We start from the raw sequence: 20,827 nt of genomic DNA, 5'->3' as shown, positions 1-20,827 counted from the left end.
TTAAACAGAGAAAGCATGTAAATAGCATCCTTAATGATGTATCAGAATTTCAGAATGCTGGAAGAATTCCAGAACTGGACAGAACAGAAAAGACCAGGCACAACACACCCATAATCTTATATACGAAGCAATTGATTTACCAACACGAGCGGTGAACAACTTTTGTATCAGAGTCAACCATGACATCCACTAGTGTAGTTCTGTTTGTGTTATCAGAAGACCCATCCATCCCACCTGGTGTTTGTCATGATGTCTCATATTTTCCTACCATTTTTTCATTCTTCTATGCAAAGTTGCTGTGTCCCCAGAAAGGGCACATTAAAAACAAGTCTGTTTTCAAATTAAGGGCCATCTACAAAATAAAGAGCCTGTGTTGGTAAAATATCAAAGTCATGAAAGGCAAAAAAAGGGGGAGAAAGGGGTGCTGAAGAATCATTCCAGATGAAAGAGACTAAAGAGACCTGACAGCTAAATGAAATGTGGGACCCTGGGTTGGGTCCTGGACCAGAAAAGAATTTTTTTTTTTCCTAAAAGCACATTAGTGAACGAGTTGGCAAAATTTGAATAAAGGTCTACAGATTAGATGTTAGTATACTAATGTTAACTTCCTGATTTTGGTCATTTAATTTTGGTTCTGTAAGAGAATGTCCTCATTTTTTTAGAAAACACACACTGAAGTATTTAGGGGTAAAGAAGCAATGTGTCACACGTACTAAAATCATCCTTCTGAGTTTCAGCACGAATGAAGTTACAAGTACCTGCAAAGGATAGTATGACCCAACAGGAGGCGCTGGAGAGCCTGAGTAATACAGAGTCCAGATGTGCCTGTCTGGATTCCTCCTTCGCAATGGTACCCAAGATATTGAGCAAGTTTCTTAACATCTCTACTGACCTTTGTTTCTTCACCTGAAGTTGCTAAGAAAAATACTAGCAGTCTACACTCACTGAAACCTTGATCTGTTCCAGGCACTATTTCAAGCACTTTCTGTGAATTAACAATAACCTATTACAAATAAGACTGAGTCACAGAGAGTAAAGTAATTTGCTCAAGATCACACAGCTATATAGTAGTGATGGCCAAAATCGAACTGCTACCTTATTGCCATTGTCTTAGCCACTAGTGTTTCTATAAAACCTAAGTGAAATATATCACACACTAATTTAGTGCCTGCACCATGGGAAATGCTCAGTAAAGGTTAACTAATCACCCGTATCAACCTGCTCACCACAGTCAGCAGTAGACCTGCATTCGCTGAATTCTAAGCCCTCAGTTCCTTTCTTTCTTTCTTTTCTTTCTTTCTTTCTTTCTTTCTTTTCTTTTCTTTTCTTTCTTTCTTTCTTTCTTTCTTTCTTTTCTTTCTTTCTTTCTTTCTTTCTTTCTTTCCTTCTTTCTTTCTTTCTTTCTTTCTTTTATTAACTTTTTTTTTTCTTTTTTCTTTTGTGAGCCATCATCTTTAATCCTAGCTTGCACCCAGCAGGCAAGTAAAAACACACACTGGGCTCCAAAACCCACTCACATTCAGTGCTCACAAAGCTACTGACTTATCCAAGTTTCCTAGAATCAAAGGTTTCTAGCTCACCAGACTTATTCACCTCTGTTCCCATCTCCTTCCTTCTCCCTGCACAAACTCTGCACAAACTGGCCTCTCACTCAACACTCCACCATCTTGGCTGCTTCTTCTGGCCTCCTCCACGTGGCCTCTCTCTGCTCTCCTCTCTGCTCTCTCCTCTAATATTAATCTCAGGAACCAAGAGCTCACTAACTTTTTTGTACAGTTTCATGAAATAATGCAATCTATAAGCTAAACACTAGACATCTCTGAAGAGCTAAGGAAAAAGCAACAGTTGCATGAAGAAATATTTTTTTCTCTTGACAATTGACAACTTTGTACCTTGGTTCCATAAATATCGGCTGTATGATTTATTTAGCCTTGGGAAGATCTTTCATACCATTTGGATTCCTTCCATAGGACACCATACAGCCAGGGGAAAAAAGATTTATATTCAATCATAGCTGTGGTGTACATATTTTGGGCATGTATTTGGGCTTTTCTCCAGACACTATGCTAATATATCTTGTCTAGTAAGTGATGCTGAATGCCATTCAAACCAGGTGCTAATTCACAAGTCACTTTCCTGCTTTGTTTTTAATGTTTTAGTTCCTTACAGAGTGGCCTTTCATGGTGCTCATAGGTTGGTGTTACTACTAAATGGATGAGCCATACACAGTCATGCTCTCTAAATTCCAAAGGAGACTATTTTAGTCTGCTAGGGCCGCCATAACAAAGTACCACAGACCGGGTGGCTTCAACAACAGAAATTTACTGTCTCACAGTTGTGGAGGCTGAAGTCTGAGATCAAGATGTCAGCAGGGTTGGTCTCTTCTGCAGCCTCTCTCCTGGGCTTGCAGATGGGCAGCTTCTGGCTGTGTCTCATGTGTCCCTCTGGACATGCCTGGGCCTTGATTTCCTCTTCTAACAAAGATACCAGTCATATTGGATTAGGGATCACCCTAATGACCTCATTTTAACTTAATTGCCTTTTTTAAAGCTCTATATCCAAATAAAGTCATATTTTTAGGTACTGGCAGGATAGGAATTTAAGATATGAATTTGAGGGGGTGGAGGGGTGAGAAACAATTCAGCCCTAGCAAAGACTTAGGGAGCAGGGAAGAGAGGATCTCCCCATAAATAAAGGGCCCTGCAGTCTAAGGCACAGTGTTCCTCGAAGCCCACTGCCGTGAGCCTGGCTTTCAACGCTGCCTGCCTCTTCAGTCCCAGCCTCTCTGGGAGCGCATCCAATGGAGCTGCCGTCCTAGCAAAGTTCCAGAACCTGCACTTGCATCTCCATTAGCTCCTTCTCCATATCCCACTCAGCAGACTCGCTACCCTCTTCACTGTGATTCTCCGAGCCCAGGAATCCCAAATCTGGTGCATAATGTGCTGGCAACAGGGCTGAATTCAACACTCAGCCAACATGGCTACATGACTTGGAAATAATCCATTCTCTTAATAGCTGATATAATTTTAGTACTTTATTTACTGCAAACATTGAATTTTGCCTTCAGGCCTCATAGAGAACAGCACTGACAACTTACAGAAACATATTTGAAATGCCTAGCACAGAGTACACAGCTGAGCAGAAATGTTCGAGTGTGCTGTGACAGGAATGAGAAGCAGAGGGTGTGAAACCACTAATCCTAAATCAAAGCGCTCCAGGTCGACCCCAGCTGTCCCTGCCCCACATCCGATTTCTGATTTAAGACCCAGACACCTGTGATCCTGAGTCACTGTTGGCTCTGCCGAGACTTCCAGCCTCGCTCAGCTTCCATGTCAGTGAAATAGCGGTTAAAAATATATCATTCTCTTCCCCTCGAACTATTGTAAAAGGTAAGAAAATGAGATGGAACTCCAAAAAAACTCAGCAAATTCAAAATGGGCTCTGGCTGGTAATGCAGTGACTGAAGAAATGCCCCAGAACACTGAGGTCGCCGGTTTGACCCAGGAGTCACTGGCTCAATCCCCAGGGTTCTGGCTGGATCATGAGGTCGCCAGTTCGAACTCCAGTTATAGCACATATGAGAAGCAGTCAGTGGCACAACTAAGTGGAGCAACGAGTTGATGCTTCTCTCTCTTTTTCATTCTCAAAAAAAAGTCAGATGGATTCAATAAATATAATTTTAATTCTAAACTGTCAGAAACAATTTAAGTCTGTAAAATTTGTTATTTTTATTCTGGCACTGTTTACTACTTCATGCTTGTTACTAGATAAAGACTGAATGGCTCCAAAGTAAAACTGTCCTCAATCACATAAGAAGATTTTTATCTAAGCTTTTATTGCCCTTAATCTATCTTTGATTTTTCATAGCTGAAGACTTCCGTATTGTATAATAGAAGAAACAAGGGTAATTGTAATTTTACTCTCCGGGCGCTGGCAATAGTACAATATATGACCACCAGGGGGCAGCATAGACCAATTGCTGCCTTAGACTTCACTAGGCATTGCCGTGGTGGTCCCAGATAACAGGTGTGGGTAAGGATACCAGGCACAGGCAACACTATACAGTATACAGGCATCAGAACCGCCTAAATTTATGTTGGCGCTGAACTCAGTTTCCCAGGCCCCGCTCTTTCTAAAGAGCAGAAGGAGCAGGGACTGGCTTTGGGGTGGGAAGAGGAAAGGGGAAACACCTGGGAGCTGCAGGAAAACAAAACAAAACCACCTAGACCTGGTCAGGAAGGAACAGGAGGTCGAATAGGCCTTAGGTAAGGTCATTAGTAAAGAGCCAACATGGTTTTATTTGCATTATTTTGTATTTTCAAAGTGGTTTATTCTCACTCTTACTCATTATTAGCTAATGATTCTGGACCATCCCACTTATATTATCGTTGAAAGAGGAAAACACGGGAAGTCGGCACTATTAAGCAGACAGCAGTACGAGTAAAAGCAGACCCAACCTGCTGTGTCCCCTGTTTGTTGTGAATCGTCCGTAAGCTCAGAATCTCTAGTGTTACCAACAAAACTCCAACCTGGGACCGAGACACAGCTGGAACCAGGAATAGAGACACGGTGTTATCACAGAATAGAAACTTCACAAGCCTCCCCACTCGTGGGGCGTCGGAACCCCTCCGAATGGGTGCGAGAAGCAGCATAACCTGTTCTGTCAGCCCGAGTTGGGGCCAGGCCACCGGGAGCCGAGGGAACTAAGAAGCATCACGCGGAGAGATATGTGGTGACAAGGTCAGAGGGGCCACAGCGTGTTCCCACACATGGACTTCCCATTCACCCCTGTGATGGATGCTCCTGAGCCCGCCTGGAAATTCTGCCTGGGAGCTAATTACGGGGGTGACCTGCGGCCCTCGGGCAGGAGTGAGTAAGCGGATCGGTAGGTGAGAGCTGGCTATTCACAAGGCCTTTGATGCGAGCTGGGCAGAGAGTTTGGCCGAAACTCAACACCTCTTAGAAGTACAGATTAGTCAAGAGGAAGAAAGGAGAAGGCATTGTGGAAGTTTTCAAGAAGGAAACAAAGATGCCTGTGTTTTGTATCGCTCAGCTGCCTCAAGAAAATGTCCATTTGTTTTCTTTACACCCCTTTTACATTTTAAGTGGAATCCAGTGAATGTGTCTTTTCAGGGGTCCCAATTTCACCGTTTTCACTACACCTCATGTTGCCATTTTAATGAAGCATCATTTTTCCAGAGGGTGTGGGAACAAAACTTATTTAATGACCTCTCAGAGCAAACACTGAGTTCTTCAAATATTTCCCTGAATTAAAACCCCTGTCCCACAATTCACTTCCTTTTCGAAATGCCAGTTTGCCAACTACTGCAAACCAATAAACAGGGTGTTCCTTTCCTCTCAGGCCACAGGGCTCCTGTGGAGCCTCACAGCCTGGGGAGTCCATGAGAAAGCCAGGACTCCCGGCCCTCAGCCGTGCCTGTGGGGCTCAGCACGACACAGCAGCGGTCCCCTTGGAATCATGACACCGTCTGCCTTTCGCTCCTGCAGCATACAGGTTTAGAGGACTCAGCAGAGACCTAGATGACCTTGGAGATTATCCAGACCAACCCATCACTTTGCGGGTGAGAAAATGAGGCAGGTGGGAGAGGCACGCAGAGGACACACAGGGATCACAGGTGGAGAGGGACATGCAAGGTTGGCCCCACGTGGCTCCCCACTTCCTGCCTCAGCATCACTTAGAGCAGTGGTCCCCAACCTTTTCTGGGCCATGGACCAGTTTAATGTCAGAAAATATTTTCATGGACCGGCCTTTAGGGTGGGACGGATAAATGTATCACATGACCTAGACAAGCATCAAGAGCGAGTCTTGGATGGATGTAACAGAGGGAATCTGGTCATTTTTTTAAAATAAAACATCATTCAGACTTAAATATAAATAAAACAGAAATAATATGTTATTTATTCTTTCTCTGCGGACCGGTACCAAATGGTCCACAGACCAGTACCCGCCCGTGGCCCGGGGGTTGGGGACCACTGACTTAGAGTCACTGTACAAAGTACATGTTCCTGAGCCCCTGCTCGAACCTTCTACACTGGCATTCCTGGGGGTGGGGCCTGGCAACTGGCCTTTCACCCCGCCGTTGTGGTTGTGGTACATACTAACTAGGGAAGTTAGCACTAGGAGTAGCAGAAGGAACAGGATTGGAGGCAGGCAGATGAGTTTGAATCCCACCTCTACTGCTTACCAGCCTTGCACATTTAGGAAGTTAATGCCTCTGAACTCCATTTCCTCACCTGTAATCGAGTAGTGCTATGAGGGGCGGTGCACAGAGGTACACTTGGACCCCAGGGCCTGCCACCAGAACACAGTCAGTGTCACCTGTCATATGCAGGTTGCTGGATTTGAGTCCCAGAAGCCCTGTCGATGGATGGTATGAACTTGGGCACATCACTTGTCTCCACTGAGCCTCAATGTCCTTATCTGTAAATGAAGATAATAATAGTACTTCCTCTCAGGAATGTTGCGAAGGTTGAATATCATGGTGTAGCAGCATGGGCCAGTCGTGAAACAGAGCCACTCTGGGTCTTTCAAAAAAGGATTTGGTTACATGGGGACGACGAGCTAAGGAGCTAAAGGAGTACAGAGGCCATCTAGATATTAGCTGCTGAAAAGACAAAGGCAGAGGAGGGTGACTAGCAGGAGCTAGGACCACCCACAGTCAGGGCAAGAGAGCTCTCACCACAGAGAAGGACTGGCTGCTGACCACAGAGACAGCACGCCAGCTGGATGGGAGTGGGGAGAAAGGCCGTGGCTTCCCTCTGCCCACTCCCTGCGGCCTCCCACCAGGGCCTCTCCTGACCCAGAAGAGGTAGAGGTCAGAAGACAGGGTAACCTGGAGAGAGTACAGTCAGCCCTCTGCATCCATCGGTGTCGCATCTGTGGATTCGACCAATTGCAGTTCAAAAATATTTGGAGAAAGAAGGCCCAGAAAGTTAACAAAAGCCAAAACTTGACTGTGCCACATGCCTAGCATTATACTGAATCCACGTGAATGCACTGATGTGGAGGCATGCCCTGCTGTAGCCTGTATGCCAATATAGGTTATATGCAAATGCTATGCCATTTTATATGAAGGACTTGAGCATCTGTAGACTTTTGTATCCTGTGCATGGGAAAAGGGGTGTGGGGGAGAGGGACCCTAGAATCAATCCCCCGCAGATATCAAAGGAGAACTATAGCTCCTGGAGATAAAAAGAAGAGAAAATGGGTGGATTATGGGGCCTGAGAGCAAATAAGCAAATGCCCAGCACACACACATAAAAACATGCACACAATCTCAGACTCAGAGGAGGCACTCTTGGTGCCTGTCATTGTAATTGTAACAACAAAATATAACAACCCAATGCAAAGGTTCTTGGCAAAAAAAAAAAAAATGGTGTGTGTTTCTGGGAAGCCTTCCTTTCATTAGTCACGTGCAAACATCATTTCTGTAGGGCTGGTCATCATGTAGAGGAAGTCCTGAAATTAGTGTCCCAGGTGTGTGACTTATAAAATTATAAAATAAACCTCAATGTTTTTCTTTGTAATTTTTAAATTTATTTATTGATTTAAGAGATAATGAAAAAGGGAGAAAGAGAGAAAGAGAGGAACATCATCAATTTGTTGTTTCACTGATTTATGCATTCAGTGGTTAATTCTTGTATATGCCTTGACCGGGGGGTCAAACCCACAACCTTGGCATACTGGCACAATGCTCCTCACTTATCTTCACAGGCTTTGTCCAGTTTTGGCTGTCTCCACTGATTAGGTTGATAAAACAGTGCTACATTATAATATAATGAAATATGCATGTAAGAAAAAGTATTATTTGGCTAAGCTCTTTGTGTACTTTACATGCATTATTATCATTTAATTAATTATGTAATGATGACTATTATTATTACTATTTCATTTTCCCAGCAGGAAAATCTTTGATACTTATCGTGGTCAATTAACTAACCCAAGGTCCTCAGCTTGTCACCGGCAAAGTGAGGATTTGATCTCAGCTCTGTCCGAGTGTAAAGCTCATTGCTCCCCTCTGCCTTCCAACACCATTTGCCCTTGGAAACTGGTCACTGAAGAAAATGATACTGTGTCATCAATTATAATAGAAAGAGCCCCAAACTAACAAGAAAAAGATGTAAATGGCCAGAGATGTATTTTCATCTACAAAATGAAGGAATTGGTTAAAAGGTGAACTTGACAGCGTAACGTGTGATCCGTTTTGTAAATCCCTGATTACTTAACAGAGTTCTGATCACTAAAATGTTATTGTTTTGTGTAAAGGTAATGATTGTGGTATTTATGCACAGTTAACTATATTTGATACCTTTACAATGAAAACCTATTCATTCCTGGTTTTTTTGGTTTCTTGTTTGCTCATATGTTGACTCCAAACCATCGTGCTAGGCACTGTAAAATATTCTGAAATTTATTATTCTTAATACACTTTTAAAACTTAAAAAAATTTCCCCAAAGGACTACATCATATATTCAGGCACATTTTATTTTGTTGGTTTTAACAAAGACTGTCTTGGGATGTAACCAACCTGCCAGCATGCCCTCGAGTGTCATCAATCACATCGCAGCTGGCAGGGCTCATCGGCGCTGGTGAGCGGGCATGCGGCCAGGAGCGATGGCGGGGCACGCAGGCAGCGGGGACATCCTCAGGAGGAGAGACTGGAGGGCAGAGCGCGGGGACAGTGCGGACACGCAGCCGAGCCGGGCGCGTGGACGCCAGGGGCTCCACACGTCAGTCTGGGCTCCCACGCGACTTTGAAAGGAGGAGGACCATGCCCCAGGTGAGTGTGGCCTGGCAGTTGCTGAAAAAGAAAGACGAAGACCAACTGTCTGGAGGGGAAATCCAGAGAAGGCACCGAGGAGATGCCAGGGATGGAAGGTATCTGGGCAGAGTGATCAAACCCTTTATTTTCCCTGGACCACAATGTACAGAGCCAAAGGGGGTAACTATGAGGGACCAGTTCCCAAGCACATGGGAAACGATTTGTCCCCAAAGAGTGAAACCAACAAGTCCACACATAATACACGAGGTTAGACATAGGGCTACTTCAAGAGACTGTTGCGATGTGTTCAGATAAACCCAAAATGCCAGCCAAGGGAACCAAGAGTCACCACAGAAAGGCCGACCTGGAGTGTGATTGCAATTGGGAAAGCAGGTACTTAGTCAGCTATATTGAACCCCATCAGGAGAAGGACACCTTCAAACCACAGTCTTGTTCCACACAGAACAGGCAAACCTGAAGGTCCAGATGGGGTCGCACTCACACAGCTCTGATGGAGGGAGGGCTGGAGTCACCCACAGACCTCAGCATGACTCTCAGGGGACCTGAACATAGATGGCTGCTGAAACCCAAAGTGATTAATTATCCAATTCTGTAGTCTACATTATGATTACAAAGTAATCCACAATATTTATATTATTATATTATTATCTGATTTTGACCCTATATTCACCAGAGAATGCCTGATTATACTTTTACTCCTCAAGGATAGCTGCCAAGAGAAAGACAATGTGCTTGTCATACTGGCCTTCATATCTCAGTCAAAGGGATGCTCAGAGTTCCCATTGCAAAACAATACCAGCACTTTGATTTATACATCAGTCTTTTGTTGCCTGGGTTAATGGGAGTCTATCCCCTGAGAGCTGGATCTGTACCAAGTATGCTTAAAATTTTAAATATTTGAAGCTTGAAAACTGACCACTTGACCTAGTATTGGTAAGTGTGGACTCTACAGAAAGTAAATGCCGATTTAGGAGACATGGGCATTGACAAAACCAACCTTCCTTAGTAATATCCTAACATTGCCCAATGCCAGCATTCAAATTTTAAAAATTAACAGTATTGGATGTGCATGTGCCAGTTCACCTCAAATGCTTCACAAACAATCCAATTTAAAAAATGGGCAAAGAACTTGAATAGACACTTTTCCAAAAAGGACACACAGATGGCCAATAGACATATGAAAAGATGCTCAACATCACAAATCACCAGAGAAATGCAAACTAAAACCACAACGATATATCACCTCACACCTGTCAGAATGGCTATCATCAATAAATGAACAAACAAGTGTTAGTAAGGATGTAGAGAAAAGGGAACCCTCATGCACTGTTGGTGGGAAGGCAGATTGGTGCAGTCATGATGGAAGTTATCTCAAAAAATTGAAAATGAACTGCTTTTTTTCTCAGTGACCCCATTTCTGGGAATATATTATATTTAAGAAACATATTTCTGGGAATATATCAAGAAGCCTATTCCAAAGAATATATGTACCCCTATGTTCATTGCAGCATTATTTACAATAACCAAGACCTGGAAACAGTTCAAGTGCCCATCAGCAGATGAATGGATAAAAAAAGCTGTGGTACACTTACACAATGGAATATTCTGCAGCCATAAAAAAAGAAAATCTTACCTTCTGCAACAGCATGAATGACCTGGAGATCATTATCCTAACTGAAATAAACCAGTCAGAGAAAGACAAATACCATATTTGTCATTTCACTCACGTGCAGAATCTAATGAACAAAATGAACTAGCAAGCAAAATAGAGACAGACTCATACATAGGAAACAGGCTGACAGCTATAGGGGTGGGGGTGGGATGCTGGGTGAGGGAGGTGGAGGGATTGAGCAAAAAAAAGACAAAGAAAAAAAACTCATCAGCTCAGACAACAGTGAGGTGATTGCCAGGAGCGGGGAGGTGGAGGAGGGTCTGAGTCATTAATGGTGATAGAAAAAGGCTTAACTTGGGAAGGTGAACACACAATACAGTATACAGAGATGTGTTGCAGAATTAGGCACCTGAAACCTGTATAATTATGTTAATCAGTGTCACCTCAATAAATTCAATTTAAAAAACCAACCAACAAACAAACAAAACCAGCTTGAATCCTACAAAACTGGAGGGATTACTGTCCTGGGCCAGATCTGTGTTGCAGGAAAAGTTTAAAGTCTTTGAACTGTAAATAAATTCAGTAAGATTGGGCATCAAACTAGGAACTGCTACAGTTTAAATAGTGAGTCACAGCAATCAACACAGTTTTCTATGACCCTCCAACTACATTTCCTTCAGATCCTCCCTTGGACACTTCTAGACTTTTACCATTTCTTAGCAGTTTAAACTGTGTGTACCAAAAATCAAACAGCACTCTGGCCATAAGCAAATAACTCACAATATTTGTACTAGAATAGTGACATCCTAAAAGTCAAGAAATAGGAGACATAAATTATAACCAAAGAAACAAACAAACTTAACCCATATAGAAATTTTAATATTTAATATAAATAAATATTTAAATTATAAATTGCTATCAATATTTAAATTGTAAAAGACAGGAAACAGATTAGAAAGATGTTTATAACAATATGTCAATAAAGGGGAGGAAACATTTTATTTTAAAGTATCCAAACTTTCCAATAAGTAAGTGAAAATGGTCCTGACTGGGTAGCTCAGTTTGTTAGAGCATCATTCCAATACACTAAGGTTGCAGGCACCTGGACAGGGCGCACACAAGAATCAGCATGCAGACAGTGGAACAAATTGAAATTTCCCTCTCTCTCTCTGTTTCTCTCTCTCAAATAAATAAATAAATAAATAAATAAATAAATATGAAAAGAGGGAAATTATATTATATACCTTTTTAGAAATAAGCACGAGTACCTAGTAAAAATTAAGTACAGTTGAGAAGGAAATAAGATTCTCAGATGCTGCTGTTAAGAGCACATGTTTACATAACTCTTCTTGGTTTCATTACACATCAAGGGTAATGAAATGATTTACATTCTTTTACAATTAGTCTGACTTTAAGGTTTTTATCCTAAGGGGAAAAGGAAAAAAGGAAAATGCGACATGCATTAACATAACACAATCTTACATAATAAAAAAAAATTGAAAACAACCTAAATTGCCAACAAATGAGAAACGGTTAAGCTGATTATGACACACAAGTCGGTATAATACGATATAGTCAATTAAAATTCTAATGTTTAGTTCTGTATAATATTTGAGGAAATGTTTATAATATGCTTTTAAAAAAAGTTTGAGTATGTGGTTTTCCACAACTACAGCTATGGCAATATGTGAGAGAACAGGAAACAGGAAAGCTCTTGTGATGTGTTTGAATCTCAACTCTACCACTTACCAGCTGCAAGACACTGGGCATGTTACTTAATGTCTCTGTGCCTCAGACTTTCAGTCTGCAAAATGAGGATAATAACAATATTTACATAATAAGGTTACTATACAGATTAAATTAATTATTGCATGTAAAAATGTTTAGAAATATGTGTATTTTGTGTAGAGCACAGCATATGTACTATATAAATGTTTACTGCTAGTCATTAGATTATTCTCCCATTATAATATTACCACAGCCTTTAGAATAAATAAAATTTAGAAAGGACACTTTAAAAAAATTTTCCGCCCCAATGTTTATACATTGTTGCTAAAATTTTTTGTTTCTATTAATATTTCATACAGCCTGACCAGGTGGTGGCACAGTGGATAGAGCGTCGGACTGGGATGAGGAAGGACCCAGGTTCGAGACCCCAAGGTCGCCAGCTTGAGCGCGGGCTCATCTGGCTTGAGCAAAGAGCTCACCGGCTTGGACCCAAGGTCGCTGGCTCAAGCAGGGGGTTACTCGGTCTGCTGAAGGCCCGCGGTCAAGGCACATGTGAGAAAGTAATCAATGAACAACTAAGAAGTCACAATGCGCAACGAGAAACTGATGATTGATGCTTCTCATCTCTCTCCGTTCCTGTTTGTCTGTCCCTGTCTATCTCTGCCTCTGTAAAAAAAAAAAAAAAAAAAAAAAAGAATATTTCATACAGAAGATGTGTTGTAGAATTGTGTACCTGAAACCTGTATAATTTTGTTAACCAGTGTCACCCTAATACAGTGGTTCTCAAACTTTTTAAAGTTGGGGTGCATTTAAAATTCTACAAATAATTGTAGGTGCACTATATACAAATTTCTGAGAAATATGTTATAATAATTAAGTCAAATATTAAAGAAAAATATATAAAGTCCAAGTGTGCTTTTATGGTAATTAAACAAAATAAATACGACAAAATTAAATTTATTCTGACATTTTTATGTTACATTTTCTGAGTTATGCTTTTTAGAATTTGTAGAAGAGAGGGATTAAAAAATGAAAAAAACAAAAAAGTTATCTTTTTATATATAGATACATTCTTAGTAAGATTTAGTAAATTCAGCAAGTCCCGGTACAAATGTGTTAAGTTTTTTCATTCTTGTGTTTATGAGAAACATGAGCCTTATGTGTCCTAGCAATTTCTTTAATGTTTGGGCATATGTTTGAAAGGTAAACTCTCATTTCTCATCAATACAGCAAAGAATTCCTCTCTTTTTACTCTGAATTGTGTTGAAGGTAGAAAAATTCTAATTCACAAAAATAGGATGTTGAAAATTGTAGTAAAATGTTCAAAGCTTTTTTTTTTTTTTTTTTTTTTTTTTTTTTCTGAAGCTGGAAACGGGGAGGCAGTCAGACAGACTCCCGCATGCGCCCCACCGGGATCCACCCGGCACGCCCACCAGGGGGTGATGCTCTGCCCATCCGGGGCGTCGTTGCTCTGTCGTGACCAGAGCCACTCGAGCGCCTGGGACAGAAGCCAAGGAGCCATTCCCAGCACCCGGGCCATCTTTTGCTCCAATGGAGCCTTGGCTGCAGGAGGGGAAGAGAGAGATAGAGAGGAAGGAGAGGGGGAGGAGTGGAGAAGCAGATGAGTGCCTCTCCTGTGTGCCCTGGCCGGGAATCGAACCCAGGATTTCTGCATGCCAGGCCAATGTTCTACCACTGAGCCAACCGGCCAGGGCAAATGTTCAAAGCTTTTTTAGATATTGCCACATAATCTTCTTTTATAGAAATCCAAAAGGCTTCAAGAGACAATTCCTTATGTTTAATCATCAATCCACAATCAGTGGATATAGCTGTCAGTTCTTCTTCTCCTGAAAATGTTATACCAAAATCACTTGAAGCTTCCATGAATGGGTTTCTATCCAATCGTGTTGTTCAGTGTTAAGTGATGGAAAATGCTATACATTAAATTCTGCCCATCAACCTTCAAGTCCTATTTTATTTACACTTAACTTTTGCTCACTTCCAGAATCAGATTCTTCAATATCATGCTTCTTTTTGAGAAATCTATCTATTTTATTTGGGTGTATTTATCTAAACATAATATAATAAAGTGTTAATAATAAATATAATAATGATATGTTAACAAAAAGAGCGGTATTTCCATAATAAAATGGTATAATAGAGTAATTATATTTATTTTTATATCTGGGCACATGCTGCAAACCAGCACAGCTAGTAATTCCAGTTCCCGAGTGGGAATGGTGTGAATTAAGAAAATACGGGGTCAGGAGGGCCCTATAATTGCTGCTGGCAAGAACAAAGCGTGCCCAAACACTGTGTCTTGCTTTCTTTATAGGGCAAAGTGAGGCCATTAGCAAATCTTAACTTTATACCAAACAAAGGATAGAAGAAATTTGCCTCCAGTCTTTCTGGGGAACATGGGGGTAGAATAAAAAATCCAACACCACAGCTTAACAGCCTTTTGAGCTTGAGACTTGTTTGGAGGTTCTAGCAGGGAGTGCAGCTACTCGTATACCCTTGACCGAAGAACGGTCCTCTCCTCTAGCGGGGAAGGTCATCCTCCTCGACCGAGTGCGCAGCTTCGGGAGGGACACACATGGAGCAGTGAGGGAGGAAGGGGACACCCGCCTAGCCAGCCAGATCAGCCGAATCAACCCTGGCGATCAATGGGGTGACAGATGTCGCAGCCAGATCGCCCTCACATCCTTAACAGCCTTTTGAAACCTAATCAGGCAAGTGAGGTGGGGGGTTGGGCAGACTGTCAGCTTACAGCCAATTCCCCACACCTCTGTCTCCCAAAAATCTAAACTCCAAAAACCCTGTTGGTTTTTTGGTCCCCAACAGGCACATATTCCTCTGGAATACCATAGGGCACACCTGGAAATCTTCTAGGGCACACCAGTGCGCCCTAGTGCACACTTTGAGAACCACTGCCCTAATAAATTCAATTTTTAATAAAAAGAATATTCCATAGTATCCTCAAGAACAGTTCAGTTCAATGAACACATACTATGCACCTGCATAATGTTACTATTACAGTTGAATGTGTGTAGTAGCTTCATACTCTGTCAGTATTTAACAACTGCCATTTCACCATGTGTCATTTTAAGTATGTTAACACAAAAAATGTGTGATATTTCACATGTTTAAATATTAATTTTTTATTGAATTTACTGGGGTGACATTGGTTAATAAAATTATACAAGTTTCAGGGGTACAATTTTATATTAAAACATCTGTATATTGTATTGTATGTTCACCACCTCAAGCCAATATTTTTAGTACCTTGTCCTTTGAAATCAACATAGACTTTTTGTTCTATAATGACACAGTGTATTCCCATTTTTGTTTCCATATTTTCAATCATTCAACAAATGTTTATTGAGTATGTATTGTGTACCAGACATACACAGTACTAGGCACTGAGGATAAAAAGATAGTTCCTGTCCCAAACTTGTATAGTGTCCAGGGAGAAACCCTAATCACAATGCAAAAAATTAAAGTTATAATAAGAGTGTGTCCAGGGGCTACTGACCAAGGAGTATAAGCCCAAAGGAAAGCCTTCAAACTCATTCTGAAAGGAGACGGGGCTAATATGAAAATGTTCCAAAGAAGAAGGCATTTGAAGTCAATCTTGAGGACACTGGGAAATAACAGGTAAAGCTGGAGGGCCTTCCAGGAAAAGAACACAGCCTCTGCAAAGGTCACAAAGGCAGAAGACAGCATGGCAAGCCCCCAAACACTTAAGTTGAATGGAACAAATCAAGGGTGGAAAGTATTAGGTGAGAGATAATGTCAAAGAGTCCTTACAAAGCCTATTAGAGACCTAGAGATTTACCTTTTTTTTATTTCATTGATTAATTAATTGAATGATTTTAAAGAGAGGAAGGAAGAGAGAAAGAAAAACATTGATTTGTTGTTACACTTATTTATGCATTTCTTGGTTGATTTTTCTTTTTCAAAGACAGAGAGAGAATCAGAGAGAGGAATAAATAGGGACAGACAGACAGGAACGAAGAGAGATGAGAAGCATCAATCATCAGTTTTTCTTTTTGACACCTTAGTTGTTCATTGATTGCTTTTTCATATGTGCCTTGACCATGGGGCTACAGCTGACCAAGTAACCCCTTGCTCGAGCCAGCAACCTTGGGCTCAAGCTGGTGAGCTTTTTTGCTCAAACCAGATGAGCCCACACTCAAGCTGGTGACCTCAGGGTCTCAAACCTAGGTCCTCTGCATCCCAGTATGACATTCTATCCATTGCGCCACCACCTGGTCAGGCTCTTGGTTGCTTCTTGTATGTGCCCTGACCAGGGACTGAACCTGCAACATTGGTGTATCGGGACAACCGCTCCAATCGAGCTACATACAAGGCCAGGACCTCAATGGCCAACTCAAAATCCCTACTTAGATGACTAAGAAACATTTAAAACCCAAAACTTTTCTTACATCCCCTCAAACCTGCTTCTCCACAACCTTCCCCATTTTCATTGACAGTAAATCTATCCTTCCAGCTGCCTAGTCTTAAAACCTCACAAGCATTTCTGACTCCACTCTTGCTCTCACAATCATTCACCAGGAAAGCCTGTTGAATCATCTCCAAGATGTATGCAGAATTCCACTGCTTTACAATCACTCAGCAGCCACTATCTTGGTCAAAGCCTCAGTATAAGAATGCCTAGAGCCTGACCAGGTAGTGGCGTAGTGGGTAGAGCATCAGACTGGGACACAGAGGACCCAGGTTCAAAACTCCAAGGTCACCAGCTTGAGTGTAGGCTCATCTGGTTTGAGCACAGCTCACCAGCTTGAACCCAAGATCGAAGGTCACTGGCTTGAGCAAGGGGTCACTCACTCTGCTGTAGCCCCCCAGTCAAGGCACATATGAGAAAGCAATCAATGAACAACTAAGGTGCCTCAACAAAGAGTTGATGCTTCTCATCTCTCTCCCTTCCTGTCTGTCTGTCCTGTCTGTCTCTGTCTCTGTCTCTGTCATACATACACACACACACAGACACACACACACAAAAACTTGGATTACTGCAACTTGGTTTCACTGCTTCAACCTTTGCTTCACTGACTACATACACACACACATCCTAATTTAAATTCAGAATCCAGAGTGTCAGTTTGTTAGCATGTCCTCCCAATACTCCAAGGTTGTGGGTTCGATCCCTGATCAGGGAGGACACCTACAGAGTGATCCTTTACAAATGTAAGATCAAGCTGTTACTGAACCTCTTCCGTCCAGGGCCGGTGGTGGCCCGGCACCTTCCAGGACCTTTGGTGTGTCAGGTAACCTTCAGGTTCTTATCTCCTGCAGAAAAAAATGTTAAGACAAGAGTTCAGGTGAAAGTGAGAGTAAATTTATTAAAGCTTGGAACAGTGAGTCAAAAGAAGGGTCCCTGAAGACAGGATCAGGGATGAGCTCAGGGAGAACACCACTGTCCACTGCTCCCCTGGTGCAGGTCTGATGTAGGGACCCTCAGAGCTGAGGATAAAGAAGCAAAGTACACGCCTGAGGAAAGGGGGAGTGGGCGTGCTCAGAGAGTGTGCGCTGGCATCCTTTGTCCTGAGGGTTTTATCTATTTTCCATAGACGGAAATTTTAATGGAGGTCTCAGGGGAGGACCTCAGCAGAATATTTGTTAGATCTCCGTTGTGTTGGTTAGCATGCTGATGGGTCAAAATGAGCATTGTGTGAGGTCAGGGGTCATTCTCTGGTTAGCTTCAACTCTATCTTGGAATAGTCTGACTCTGCTTGGTTTTTAGTTACCTATGTCCCTGACTAATGTGATTTGAACAACCTGCTCTCAGATATCTTTAGGTTTAAACTACCTGGTCTTAGGTATCTTTGGTTAGGGAAGACAGCCTTCTGATTTATCAGCCATTCCAGCCTTTTGTCTGTTTCCTCATTCCACTTGCCAGGGAATTTTCCCAGTTTCTTACTAACCGGCCTCAAAGTCATCTCTATGACCCAAATCCTGCATGTTATCCGAAGTGAAAGCCCAGGAGCGTGAACGCCACAGGCCTCCGAGGCTGATGCTCACATGCACCGCAGGTAGAGCCACCTGAACCGGAACGCAGGTCGCTTCTTTTCCAGCCACCGTGCGGGTCTCCACCATCTAAGCTGCACCAAGTCCCTTCCTAAGTGGCTTTCTGGCAGGAAGAGGAGAGCACTGCAGAAGAAAGATGCCAAGAATTGAACTTATTTAGGATTTTGAAATGCCTACTGTTTATACCACTATTAAAAGTTTTCAAAAAGACGGACAATATATTTTAGCAACTAGAACATATAACCTTGCATTCAGTGACAAAAATTAATTATTCTTGAAGTTTGAAAGGTGTTTAGAGTCAGAAATAATAACCTTTGGAACACTGTTTGATGACTATTCAAAGATTGTCTTCTTATATAGTGACAGATGTATCAAATTCCATTCACAATCAGGTTACTACAAAACCAAGCCTGACTAGGCAGTGGCGCAGTGGATAGAGCGTTGGACTGGGATGCAGAGGACCCAGGTTCAAGACCCCGAGGTTGCCAACTTGAGCACGGGCTCATCTGGTTTGAGCAAAAGCCCACCAGCTTGAACCCAAGGTCGCTGGCTCCAGCAAGGGGTTACTCAGTCTGCTGAAGGCCCGCGGTCAAGGCACATATGAGAAAGCAATCAATGAACAACTAAGGTGTTGCAACGCGCAATGAAAAACTAATGATTGATGCTTCTCATCTCTCTCCGTTCCTGTCTGTCTATCCCTCTCTCTGACTCTCTCTCTCTGTCTCTGTAAAAAAAAAAAAAAAAAAAAAAAAAGCCTGACCTGTGGTGGCGCAGTGGATAAAGCGTTGACCTGGAATGCTGAGGTCGCCATTTCAAAACCCTGCACTTGTCTGGTCAAGGCACATATGGGAGTTGATACTTCCAGCTCCTCCCCCCCCCCTTCTCCTCTTTAAAAAATGAATAAAAAAAAACCCCCAAAATTTGGAAAAGATTTCTCTTACTGTTTTCCATCTTGTGACTTATACTTCATTGGCATAAACTTTGAAGTTTATAGATTAAACTTAGAATAAGAATGGTATCTAAAACCTCTACAAACTGATGCTGTGGAGAATAATGTTTGTACATGGCTTAGTTCAGCATTCTTGTTCAGTTGCCCAGTTTGGAGCTGTCTGTCATGCACTTGTGTCTCATGGCTATAGCTGGATAAGCAGGACTCTCCTGATGATGCTTAATAGCTTGAGGAGAAGGTCTTTTCTCCTATTGCCTAGGTAAACAGTCTGGGAAAAGCATAGGCATCTCATTTCTGTGTTTGTGGGTATCTGGTCGAGGTAAGTTTGGGACGTAGGTAAGATTCCCCTCAGGACATTCTTAGTGTTTATTAGCTTTTAACTAGTGTTGTAAGCCCAGTGCCAGAATTTGGAGATCAGAGTTCTTTTGTTCATGGCTTTTTATTCACTGTGACTAATAAGCTTCCTAATAAATTTTATTCCTAATAAAAACTTCAGTGCATGGTTTGTTTGCCACAGGAACGGTAGAGAGTCGGGTAAAGTGCTGGGACCCAAGAACTCGAAACAGAGTTGGCCTATTAGACTGTGCATTAAGTAATGGCACAGTAGATTCAGAGATATGCAGTTTATCAAGTCTCTGCTCTGAAATTTAATGTGGCTTGACCATAGCAGTTGGAAACTCCATAGGGCAGGATTCATTATATGATCTTCAATCTGATAAGCATTGCTAGGTAATGATCACCAACCAATGTGGGCTTCCCATTAAGTCAGTTCATTTCCAGGTTTCTTTAGATTTGAGTTTGTCTGTGGATTCTCGAATTATCAAAATGTGGAATAAGAACTCAAGAAAAGTATTTACTTCCAGTCCCAATGATGGAAAAGACTGGGTTGAATTACTCAGGAAACAGTGCAGATTTCTCCAGCAGGACAAAAGAGGGAAGCAGCAGGAACAGCTCAGGGAGGACCCGTGCCTGGTCCTCAAGCCCCAGTTTTATGAAATCAAAGCAGGCAAAGAATTCAGAAGCTCCGGAGGTTCTGCCACCAAGCAACAGCTAACGAATAAAATCCTGGAAGATTGGTTGAAACTCGAAGCAAAAAATGAGACATTGAATGTATCAGACACCACAGCTGGCAGCAAACAATTGACATTCACATTACAGGGGTCTGTCTGGACAGCAGAAGCAACAGGAGGCTGAGAATCTGTACTGACAGGAAAGGAAAGCATTCCATCCCTGCCGGTCACCTGAAGTTCAGACACAAGAGAGGATGGTCGCTTCACCAAGTTTGAAAGTGATCCTGACAATTCGTGATTGGGAGGAGCTCACCTCCCTCAAGGTGATCATCATTAGAGCACATTGAACACAGGTACGGGACCCCCCATTTTAAAAGTGCCATGTCCCTCTGCCCCAGGCACTAGAGTGGCTCTGGTCGCAACAGAGCGACGCCCTGGAGGGGCAGAGCATCGCCCCCTGGTGGGCAGAGCGTGGCCCCTGGTGGGCGTGCCGGGTGGATCCCGGTCGGGCGCATGCGGGAGTCTGTCTGACTGTCTCTCCCCGTTTCCAGCTTCAGAAAAATACCAAAAAAAAAAAAAAAAATTAAAAGTGCCATGTCAATTCTTGGCACATCTACAGAGGTTATGATTTGGCAAGTTGTCCCTGTGCCTTCTGGGTCAGAGCATCGTTCC

At 42.4% G+C, this 20,827-nt stretch overlaps 1 pseudogene; it reads left to right on the top strand.

The window, feature by feature from the left end:
* The first annotated feature begins 8,793 nt into the window (after window positions 1–8,793).
* LOC136398546 (nucleolar protein 10-like) lies at window positions 8,794–20,339 on the top strand (annotated as a pseudogene).
* Window positions 20,340–20,827: the final 488 nt, after the last annotated feature.

The sequence above is a fragment of the Saccopteryx leptura genome, chromosome 3, assembly GCF_036850995.1.
Source record: "Saccopteryx leptura isolate mSacLep1 chromosome 3, mSacLep1_pri_phased_curated, whole genome shotgun sequence".
NCBI lineage: Eukaryota > Metazoa > Chordata > Mammalia > Chiroptera > Emballonuridae > Saccopteryx > Saccopteryx leptura.
The sequence above is the reverse complement of the archived record's forward strand: the minus strand, read 5'-3'. Positions and strand labels throughout refer to the sequence as shown.